At 42.2% G+C, this 12,555-nt stretch overlaps 1 non-coding gene across 1 annotated transcript; it reads right to left on the bottom strand.

Moving 5' to 3' along the window:
* Positions 1-2,810: 2,810 nt before the first annotated feature.
* Positions 2,811-2,883, bottom strand: Trnaa-cgc. The gene has a single exon. It is a non-coding gene; the product is annotated as a tRNA-Ala (tRNA).
* Between the last annotated feature and the right edge of the window lie 9,672 nt (positions 2,884-12,555).

The raw sequence follows: 12,555 nt of genomic DNA, 5'->3' as shown, positions 1-12,555 counted from the left end.
CAGAAATCGAAGAGCAAATTCAGAACTTTCCTGCGAATGATGATATTTTAGTTACTGCACCGTTTCGGTCTTGTACTCATTGCTGTGGCTATACACTTCATACACCGTAGCGCCTACTGCATCGGCATCCCACTTCACAACCAACTAACGCGGGCTGCCTGCATCGCAGGGCGTATATTCACCAGCAAAACCTACGTCGTCTATGTTGTCAGCACAAGTATTTACCGGCAGCCACAACACAACAAAACATCAGGTCTCCACAAACGGCCGTCAGGGACCGCTACCCATTCGTGGAGTCTGCAGAACAGCTTCACCAAAGGTCGCAGCTAGCCCAGGAACTATGATACGCCAGGCACGTGATCGCAAATAGTTCTGGCAGATACATTCACCAAACGGGCCTTATAAGGCAGCGCACTGCCAGCCAAAGGGAGTTCGACGAACCGCTTGGAAGAGCTGCCGCCCCGGCAGCCACGTCCACACGCCTCTTCTAGCAGGCTGATCTCTTGCTGATGGACTTGGTGTAGTCGACGAACATCTTGCCATTGTAAAATTGTTTTTGTGATAGCTCCCCGCGAAGAGTAGGGTCTTTTCTATTATTATTTGTTATTTTATATTTGTGTCGATCCGCAGTTGGGATCGAGTCTGTTGTTCTTTTGGATATTGTATTATAGTTTCGTTTTGGTGAGTCCAATAAATTGTTTTCGGGCTTGTATTTCAGCATTTCAATTCTGCTAGCGCAGATACTTCACTCATACCAGTGTAAAGCACTGGGCACTTCTCGTGGCACTGCACGAGCACTAGCACTACATGGGGCATATGTTGTACCAAGCCCACCTGTGTTTTCGAATTTTATTATCAACTCCTTTAAATCATTTAATGACGTCCGACCTGTCGTTAGACATTTCGGTCGCGATACTCTCTCGCTGCAGGGCTGTAACTGCTGCCATACACATAAAACAGTTTCACTAACAGCGAACTGTTTCTCTTCCATTCTCACGTTATGGCTTGTCAAACGACGGCGTGGATATCATAACGTTATACAATCAGTGTATAGTGCAAGATCTGCACCTGGTGGCCAGAACTGGAACTAATCTACACTCCTGGAAATTGAAATAAGAACACCGTGAATTCATTGTCCCAGGAAGGGGAAACTTTATTGACACATTCCTGGGGTCAGATACATCACATGATCACACTGACAGAACCACAGGCACATAGACACTGGCAACAGAGCATGCACAATGTCGGCACTAGTACAGTGTATATCCACCTTTCGCAGCAATGCAGGCTGCTATTCTCCCATGGAGACGATCGTAGAGATGCTGGATGTAGTCCTGTGGAACTGCTTGCCATGCCATTTCCACCTGGCGCCTCAGTTGGACCAGCGTTCGTGCTGGACGTGCAGACCGCGTGAGACGACGCTTCATCCAGTCCCAAACATGCTCAATGGGGGACAGATCCGGAGATCTTGCTGGCCAGGGTAGTTGACTTACACCTTCTAGAGCACGTTGGGTGGCACGGGATACATGCGGACTTGCATTGTCCTGTTGGAACAGCAAGTTCCCTTGCCAGTCTAGGAATGGTAGAACGATGGGTTCGATGACGGTTTGGATGTACCGTGCACTATTCAGTGTCACCTCGACGACCACCAGTGGTGTACGGCCAGTGTAGGAGATCGCTCCCCACACCATGATGCCGGGTGTTGGCCCTGTGTGCCTCCGTCGTATGCAGTCCTGATTGTGGCGCTCACTTGCACGGCGCCAAACACCCATACGACCATCATTGGCACCAAGGCAGAAGCGACTCTCATCGCTGAAGACGACACGTCTCCATTCGTCCCTCCATTCAGGGCTGTCGCGACACCACTGGAGGCGGGCTGCACGATGTTGGGGCGTGAGCGGAAGACGGCCTAACGGTGTGCGGGACCGTAGCCCAGCTTCATGGAGACGGTTGCGAATGGTCCTCGCCGATACCCCAGGAGCAACAGTGTCCCTAATTTGCTGGGAAGTGGCGGTGCGGTCCCCTACGGCACTGCGTAGGATCCTACGGTCTTGGCGTGCATCGGTGCGTCACTGCGGTCCGGTCCCAGGTCGACGGGCACGTGCACCTTCCGCCGACCACTGGCGACAACATCGATGTACTGTGGAGACCTCACGCCCCACGTGTTGAGCAATTCGGCGGTACGTCCACCCGGCCTCCCGCATGCCCACTATACGCCCTCGCTCAAAGTCCGTCAACTGCACATACGGTTCACGTCCACGCTGTCGCGGCATGCTACCAGTGTTAAAGACTGCGATGGAGCTCCGTATGCCACGGCGAACTGGCTGACACTGACGGCGGCGGTGCACAAAAGCTGCGCAGCTAGCGCCATTCGACGGCCAACACCGCGGTTCCTGGTGTGTCCGCTGTGCCATGCGTGTGATCATTGCTTGTACAGCCCTCTCGCAGTGTCCGGAGCAAGTATGGTGGGTCTGACACACCGGTGTCAATGTGTTCTTTTTTCCATTTCCAGGAGTGTATTTCCCATCATCAGATCGGTTCCACAATAACGCATTAGCATTTCTACCAAGTTTCGCTGCCATACGATAATTACAGTCCACATTGGCCGCCATCAGTTGCTGCATTTTAATCATAAGGAGGAGGTGGATAGTAGTGTTTAACGTCCCGTCGACAACGAGGTCATTAGAGACGAAGCGCAAGCTCGGGTTAGGGAAGTATGGGGAAGGAAAATCGGCCGTGCCCTATCAAAGGAACCATCCCGGCATTTGCCTTAAGCGATTTAGGGAAATCACGGAAAACCTAAATCAGGATGGCCGGAGACGGGATTGAACCGTCGTCCTCCCGAATGCGAGTCCAGTGTGCTAACCACTGCACCACCTCGCTCGGTTAATTATAAGCATCCCATATGTTTTCAGACTAGCTAATGACCAAATAGGTGAATGAGAGAGTGACAATGAGTGTTAAAATGCGTGCATAAGTATTGAGATATATTTCGAGTGTTTACACGCAGTGTTGAACACTGAAAGCTGTGTGAAGAGTCATGTCGTACTAAGCACAACACAGCCCCAGGAGACAGCATCCTAATCATAAAGCCTCTAGGCTTGACAAAGACATCAATGCGACGAAGGAGAAGGTCCACAAGTTTCTGTAGGAAAGCTGCCTCTAGCAGAAGCCATTGTTTGCTGCTTAGGTACCACATTCTACTTTTAGAAAGGAAACAACTGTGATCTCTAGGTTACCATTACCAATTAATAACACTGTAATATTATAGTGGCAATGATTGTCAGGAGGGAAAATTATCACAAACGCTAAGAAGTGATGTAATCAAATAGGATATACGAGTACATATGATAAAGTAGATAATCCATAAAGTGTCAGATACGTGAGAAACGAAATGTGATGTCGCTCACACTCGCTACACCTAACTGAAATTACGTAAATATCAACAGATCAAAATGTAGTCCATAAAAGAGTAGCAAAATACTGAGAGAACTAAGAAGCACACTCTGTTTAAAAGAAAATTCAAGAAAAATTGCGGGGGAAGGAACAGCTGTGCTTCCCACCTTTATCGAATGTTGAAGCCGTACGTCTGTAAAACATGTTTTTGGTAATCCTACAAAAAACCGCTACAACATTAACTCGTTTAATGTGTGCTAAACTTACACGCAACTATGTTTCGCTAAGTTCTGAGCTGAAAGGAAACTGAAAAAAGGCCGAAAGTTTAAATCCCGTATTTCGTTTACGCTGAAATAGCGCACTACACAACCATCTTGTGACCTCTGAGCGAAGTTTCAACTAAGAGCTTTTGCAATAAGCAGACCAATTGTTGAAAGCACTGGAAGCTGCTAAATTTTTAGGGGTGAGACTCCGACGGAATTTCCGTTTGATTGCAATTGGCTGCAAATCGAATTAGCGTAACTGTCGTGTGGAATGAACAATCGAACAGTATTGTAAAAGGATGGAAGTCATTTCCGTTTACAAGAATGGAAAACGACAGCCGTTTATTATTACATTCCAGTACCCAAAGGTTCTCGGAACAATTCCGAAGCGCGAATACAGCAGGGGCTCTTGAGGAAGGTAGCCGGCCAAAGTGGCCGCGCGGTTCTGGCGCGGCAGTCTGGAACCGCGAGACCCCTACGGTCGCAGGTTCGAATCCTGCCTCGGGCATGGATGTGTGTGATGTCCTTAGGTTAGTTAGGTTTAACTAGTTCTAAGTTCTAGGGGACTAATGACCTCAGCAGTTGGGTCCCATAGTGCTCAGAGCCATTTGAACCATTTGAGGAAGGTACTAAATCTCGACAAATCAGGACGGGTTTAAGTAGTGCGGCTCATATTAAGTCAGGCTTGTTCTCTCCACACATCGCCTCTTGAAGGGTTTCAATGCCAACTTAAGAGATTTGCGTGAGACTTTGGGTACCACGCCATACTAGCATATAAAAATGAACTAGCTTGCGTATGCATTTATTCGAATCTTCTACTAGTCCATCTCTTCCTTCTGCCTCTCTGCCCATCTCCACCGCCCCGCTCCTGTCCACTTCCTCACCCTCCTCCTCCCCCTCCCCCCACCTTCTGTCCATCTCCTCCTGTCCTCTCTCTCTCTCGATCTCTCCTACCCCTCGCTGTGTCAATCTGCTCCACCCCCTTCTGTCCGTTTGCTCCTTCCCTCTCTCATTCTATCTAATCTTTCCCTTCTCTCTAAGTCCGTATCCTCCTTCCTCCTCCACCCTCTTTCTGTCCATCTGCTCCTCCCCCTTCTCCTTGTTCATCTCCTCCCCTTTCCTTTCTGTGTCTGTCTCCTCCTCTCCACTCTCTCTGTCCGTCACACTCACCTCAATAGAATGCTCGTGGATTTTCCCCTACACTATTTCTTTCCAGATTATAACTAATATTTGTACCAAATTTGCCTGCAATCATTGCAGGGGTTTGGGGTGACCCGCGGCTTTGCCCGTACACTCACCTTTCAGATATATTTCACACATGTTTAACACATTTAACGCGTATTTGTACACGTATTTCACCCGTATGTCTAGCCAATTTCGCTCTGCACTTTCATTTTCAGACAGCTCAGTGTTCATTACCTCGTATCTCCTGAACTATGCGCTGTAAAATAATATAATTTTGCAGGCACATCCTGTGGTGCATTGGCCTACTGCTTCCTATTGTGCTGTGAATAGCGTTAGTAGTAAAGAAGCAATAAATTAAAACGCTGTCCATGACGCGGCATTTTCTCATGCAACTCAGTGTTTTTCTCATGCAACTCAGTGTTTATGACGTCATATCTCCTGAATTATGTGTCGTACAATGGTATATTTTTGTAGGTACATTGAACGGCATATGCAGATACTGTATGCGAAATATATGGGTAACAGAGTTAGCAGCAAAGAAGCACTAAATTAAACCGTCATGTATGATGAGGCAGTTTTTCACGCATCTCGCAAAGATCCCCTTGAGTGCGAGGTCGCAAGTTCATTGAAAGTTCTTTTGAAAGTGATGTGTTAACAATTATGACAAGAAAAATATTAGCTGCTAATGACTCACCGTGTACATCAGGAGGGCTACAGAAAATGGGTGTCAGGGAGGTGCAGAGGTCAACCTTCTATGGGATGTATCTATTACACTTCAGAAAATGGACATTAGTAGCAACGAAGTAATAAATTTAAACATCTGCGTGATGCAGTGGTTTCTTTTTCAGTCTCATTGTTTGTGATGTCATATCTCCTGAACTAAGTGTCGTATAATGTAATGGTTTTTCTAGTACATTCAGTGATATATTCGACTACTGTCTGCACTCTGTCACGAATACAGTTAATAGCGAAAAGTAATAAATTACAGCATCATGCTTCATATGGGAGTTGTGCTGTATGAACAGCGCAACTACGGTAACCGATAAACATCTTTTCCTTTCCTGTGCGGGTCGTCAGTGAGGAAAAGTTTAGTGAGCGTTTGAAATAATGTGCAAACACTGTTGCAAATCTCTTATTGCTCTCATTCTCAAACACTGGGTGACTAAGTATGAGTATTCTTGCGTCTGGGGCTACAATGCTTTTTCACCCCTAACCCTTTGGTAGGTGGATTTATCTCCACAGTAATTCTTCCCAAGCAGTAAGCGATATGTGTACCAAGTTTTGGTTGAAATCAGTCCATTGGTTTAGGAGGAGATGTGGAACATACATACATACATACATACATACATACTGTATGTACATACATGTGTACATCCACTTTTATAATTTGTATGGATATGGAATCGATCGGAAGTGTATTTTCCATATTCCATTGCCTCGAATAATTATCACCTATTTTGATCAAACATCGAAAATTCTGTTATATAATTTGGGACAATAGTAAAATTTCTACAGGGGAAGGAAAGAAGAGGTGACAGAACTATTCATTGGCGGGTAATTTCTTAGTTTTCCTTTGGGAAGAAAATTTATCGGCAACGTCAGCAATGACCTTAACAAGCTTCAAGGTTTTAATCAAGTCAGTTAAATGTTGAGCATTAGAAATGAGAAATGCTGTGAAAAAAGTACACATAAATTCATTTGTAGCCACGTGCTACAGAAGTCGCTTCAACCGAACAAACATAAGGAGATATGCAGCACATCCATGAAAATCACGTTAACGAGAGTTATAGTGTGTTTGAAGCCGCCATAATTTGAGTACGAAGAAAGAGACTGAAAGAATTTAGAGACGAGCTGCAGATGGCGGGCTTAACCAACACAGGGGTGTTTTGGGCACAGTTGGGGAACTCTGTTAAGAATGAGAGAGACAGAGAACGTTTTTGTCGTAGATAGCAGCTATTTTCACTGAGGTCCATTCACAAATGTAAATGAAAAGGCTGCAGGTATTGACAGAATAGACTTTCTTTTTCCGTAGAACACTCCGAATTTTTGTTTGTAGATGTGTATGAAATCGCTGTGTACAAACCATGACTGACGCGTCGTTTGAAGTTTTTGCTACAGACAGCAGCTATTTTTGCTGAGATCCATTCCCTAATGGAACTGAAAAGGCAGCACTACTAACAGAATGAACTTTCCTCCTACATGCAATACATCGGATTTTAGATTATGGATACAGATGAAACCGCTGTGTAGAAAACATGAATGGCACGTCGCTTGAGTTTTTTGTGAAAAATACTGCGAAGCATCTTGCAAACCTGGTTCAATAGTTCGCAAATATACATACAAATGACTGACAGACTTGTGTACTGTACGTGGGAAACACGTCTCACTTCCGTAATAAACAACAGATATTCGTTTATTGACTGCTTTCTCCTATCTGACCTCTTGTCAGTCTATAGCAGGTACTGTAATACATCCATTATATCGAATATCCTCTACACAAGAGTATATTTTTTAAATAACAAAAATACTAAAGAGAGCACTTTACACAATATTACTTAAGAGTAAGTGCATAAAAATGAAACTCAGCAAATTAGGAAAAGAGAGAAATAAAACAATCAACTGATAAATTAAAAACAAAACTGAAAGTGATAAGCTTCTTTTAGAATCTTCTCATAAACGGTGTAGTGTGATGGCCTTCGGTTTGCGGCTGCCTCAGAATTTCTGTAGTTTTATGACCGCGATGATCTTCTACACTTAGAGCGACGTTTACATTTTCTACAGATATTATCACCAATTGCTAATTACACTGCGTGCTTCAAAAAGATTCATCCGAATTCACAGCACTATATCTTCCACATGAATGAAACAGCGTTTTGTGCAGAAGATACAGCCTTACGAAATCGGGTGAACCATTTGATACAATCTGTGTTATCTGTACTACAACATAAGGAGAAGACATTGTTTAAAGCTATTACCAGAATTGAGGAAAAGTTCTTAAGCAATTTAATGCAAATTTTTACGCGCTGTTCCACAAACGTTTGGTCGGACATAGGCTGCAGATGTACCGTATATTAGGTTAGTGTTATGCTGGAGTCAACGTAGCCCCTGAGGGCCGGCAACCCATATTACACCACAGAGAACGAGTTTGTCTGTGTCCAAGGCGTACCAAAAGCAACATTGTAAACACCGGCAATTTACATACAAGATAATGGAAACAGACATTCCGAGCACTACTTCCTGCAGAGGGAGATCGAGCCACGGCCTGCAGGAAGTATCACTACGCCAAAACCTGATTGGCTGGAGACAGTTATTTAGGGGCTAGAACCAGCCCCGAAGTTCAGTTCACTCCAGATGCTGACCTTGTGTACTTCGACTGCTGACGATTACGTCTTCGTCTCTGAACTGGACTCTTACTAGTGTGTGTGTGGAAAATTCGAAGTGAACTTTTGTTTGCCTCAATTAGGAGACTTTTACTGGCATTGTTATTGTTACCTTTCGTTTGTTGTTCAGTCATAAACCTTGTGAAATTACATCAACAAAAGTTGTGTTTCTGAAAAATTGCGAATTGTCAGTCACAACAGTTAGTGCGTAAGTTTGTAGCATTTTTGTCTCGCATTTTGATATTCCTGTTGCTATGAGTTCCTTTATCAATTGTCGTTTTTTATTTGCAGTTAACTGTTGCTATTTGAGTTTACCTATTGTCATTTTGTCATTTGGAGATAGTGACTGGAGCTGTGGACACTAGAACATGGACTGCCAAGTGAGTTCAGTGTAGGATTGGCAGCAACTGAGGCAGCCAGAAACATTTGCGACGTTTTCGGGGATAATGACATTGGACAGAGACGGCAAGAAAATGGTTTTCTCGGTTTTTAGGAGGATCTTTTTGACATTAGTGACGCTCCGCGTTCAGAAAAACGTTCGGGGTTTGATGAAGGTCGCTTAAAAACTCTAATCTACAATGATCCACGCCAGTGCACTCGAGAACTGACAAATGTGATGAACTTTAAGCATTCTACTGTCGTGCGACGTTTGTGTGCAATTGGAAGGTTCGGGTGTATAGGTACTGCACACTCTGAGCCAAAATCACATAAATAGCAGGTGTCCGTATGTGCAACTCTGCTTGCTTGTCTTCAGCTGGCTCGTGGGCAACACCGACCATTCCTATCCTGTATCGTTGCTGGTGACTAGAAGCGGTGCCTGTAAGGCAAGAAAGGAATATATGAGTCCAAATAAAGTAGAAAATCTCCGTATAAAGACCTGCGCACATCCACAAAATGCAATATTATGCATCTGGCGGAAGAGTGACGGTGTGGTGTACCACGAATTGGTTTCACAAGGCGTAACCATCGCTGCTGATATTTATTGTCCAAAAATGAGACTTCTTGCAGACACACTAAAAAAAAGATCAACGACCAAGAAGACTGCTGAAATCACGATAACGCCCGCTCGCATTATGCTAGACTCCCAAAGAAAGCTATGCAGGAGTTGGTTTGGGAAAGCATTCCGCATCCATCTTAATCACCTGACCTTGCGCCCTCAGGGTTTCACCTTTTCCGTTCTCTGTCGAACAAGCTTCCATTTCGAATGATAATGCGCTCCGAACATGAGTCGACGAGTTATTCGGCTCGAAACCACGAACCACATGATTTCTACAGTCGTGGAATCGAGAAGTTTTGTATGTGTATATAAAGAGGAAACGATGTTAGCAAAATCCAAAAAAATTCTGGACAGATTTACTTCAAATTTTTACACGATACTGTAATAAACATTGAGTCGGACAAAGGCTACATATTTTTTAAACAACAATGTGTAGGCTTTCTGTCAAAACCGAAAGCGAGAAAAAAATACTCTGCTGTGAAAATTAACGGTTTCTTTTCCTTTCTCAGTCAGTTTGAACTACAATATCGTGGCACTTAAACCGTTAGAATAACTGTTTGTACCATATATATTCTTTCTCCTTATCTGTAAACAAAAGTTATATATACAAGAATGAGCTGTTTTGTTTTCTTCCTCGAATTTGATTCCAACGGAAGGCTGGAAAGTAGAATTTATGCCTTATTGACTGATGATCAGAAATGTTACTGCAAGTCTGGATCGTACGAAACTTTTTAATCCTACCTGTTCGCTGGTTAAAATTAAAGGAAACATTGTCATAGAAGCAAATATTCTGACAGATCCAGCGGCTGGAGATGTCTTTCTCATACCAATAATCTCAACAGATTTACCCATTCATTTTAAGCGACTTACATAGTTCGCAATTGCAAGGCATTGCTAAATTCGCTAGTTCTAGTATAATGTGGCTTTAGATTAATGTATGAATCGATATCTTTCTAGCGATCACAGTTCTGTAAGTAACCCTACCGTCGTACTGGTACCATCCATATGTTAGAAGTAATATTTTGCTCACCGTTTATTGTGCGACACACAAAAACATCGAGTCATCACAGATCTGTGCAGATTAAACATACTATACTGTTACTAGTTAATAACGTATTTGTGCGAAAGTGTGTAAGGTGGACATATATAGGTGATCGGGACATTTATTTGAGGATAGTTTCAGAATGACTGGAAATTTCATGTTACGAGAGCGAAACTGTCGCGTGTGACATCTCTGGAATAGTCGACGTACGACAGTGACAGTAGTATTTCTGAACTTGTGTATCTTTGCCTCAGTTGTAAAGCGGAGAGTTGTCCAGTGTTGGAAGTGGAGTAAGCAGACAGAACTTTAAGCGTAGTGCATATTTGAGGAGGATTTTGCTGAAAGAAATTGTTAGGGATTATTAACCTGGTGGAAGGACGTAGAGACGCAGCATTTCTGGTAGAGAGAATATGGACTTGCATTACTGGTATGTTTTTAAGGCGATAATTTTTGCTAGCGCTTACTGATAGTTCATTTCAGTCTCCATAATCATAAAAGCTTTACATTGTAAGTTGTATAGAAAGTGAAGTTTCTAATTTTCTGTGAGTTTTATGTTCTTGTGAAATAAGAGTTTAAAATGCAGCGTTGTCATTTTAATGAACGGATTGGTATTTTCATTTCAAGTAAGATTTTTTTTTAATATGAGGAAATCATCCCAATCTTTCTCCCTCTCTCGTTGTTGCTGCTCATTAGGTTGTAATTTTTTAGGTGAGATTCTTTTCATAATTTTTTTGTTCATTCGTTTCCCATCTCACGTTTCCATTTATCAGATCCTAAGCATTTTCTTTGTAATTCAGATTTTAATGAGCCAGTTGTAACATTCACGAGATAAATTTTAGCTTCAGTGCGACGAGAGGAAATTATGCCTGTAACAGTTATAAACATTATCTATTCGACATATGAAAAAATAGTGAAAACGATGATAAATATTAATTATTTATATGTTCTATGATGTAATTGGACATATCGATGTGTATCATACAAAAAACAAGGATAATTGCAAATTCCTTTTATGATCAGTGTTTGTCATCCTTTGTTTTTTTTTTACCTTTTGTTGGTTGGCTTTTGTAGGTTGCGGACGCATATCAAACTGAGGTCTGTTAAGAAATTGTAATTATTTGTTAATTATTACTTGAGAATGGAGTTCATTATTATTATAAATATGAGTGAATAATTATTTGTAACTTTAATTCCTCACTCAATAAGCAATTATTTCTTTCCGCTGCAAGGAGCGCAGCCATTGATGATAGCGATTTGTATCGCGTTTTTGTCTGTGTTTTCCATAGAAAAAAATCAAATGCTTGCTTGATGAAGTCTAAATCGTGCACAATAGGAAAGTAAAGTTTAATAAGCATTTCAAATACTTATCTTATTTGCGCTAACAATAGAAAGTCTCTATCAATTGTCTGCCGCCGTCTTACAATTATCTCAGCGGCAAATTTAAATTACGCAACTCTGCAGACATAAATGCCGAACGTAATGCAAATGTGTAAAAATAAATGTGCACCGGTGGTTCCGAACTCATTTTAATGAAAATAATTCGAATCAGATTGGTTCTTTAAAAACAGTGCTCATAGCACGATCATTATAACAAACTTTTCTAGCTGATGTATGGAGCCGAAATTAATTAAGCACGAGTTGCGAAGAATATTGTTTCAGGTAACATACGTCAGTGTTGTGCGCGGCTGATATTCGGTGGTTTTAATGATCATTTTGCTGAAGATAACTGCTTCTATCATAATCAATAGTTGTATAGAATCTGTTGTATGAACTGTGATTTAGTGACACTTACACAACTTACAGACAACACTTTAACACGACATTAACTTGGAGTTTTTTAGCAACTTGAGGAAGTATTTAGCCGGGAGAAAAATTATTTAGTAATTACTCAATGTAATAAAATAAGATTATCATTTTCATTTACAAGTTAGTTAAATACCAAACCACTGAATAACACAGCGAACGCCACACAGTGAACAGTGTTTGCTTCGTAGTGCTGCTACGTAATTTATGTATTTAAATTTTTTTGGGCAGTGCATAGTTTGATTTTCTTAGGGTTTTTTGAATAAGTATTGATTTAATTTCCTGCACAGTGAATGCCAGGTACTTTTGTCTTTATGTAAATGTTTCAACCTTTTTATAACAGAGGATAGTAGATTCAGTTTTCGGTAAAAAGCAGGCATACATTCTAATGCTCTTGAACGAACGAATAATCGAGTCAGAGCAAATAACTTTCAAGTTCAGTTAGGTGCAATGATAAGTTGGACTCATATCTAGGAAGACGACGATTCG

The sequence above is a fragment of the Schistocerca americana genome, chromosome 2, assembly GCF_021461395.2.
Source record: "Schistocerca americana isolate TAMUIC-IGC-003095 chromosome 2, iqSchAmer2.1, whole genome shotgun sequence".
Taxonomy (NCBI): Eukaryota; Metazoa; Arthropoda; class Insecta; order Orthoptera; family Acrididae; genus Schistocerca; species Schistocerca americana.
The sequence above is the reverse complement of the archived record's forward strand: the minus strand, read 5'-3'. Positions and strand labels throughout refer to the sequence as shown.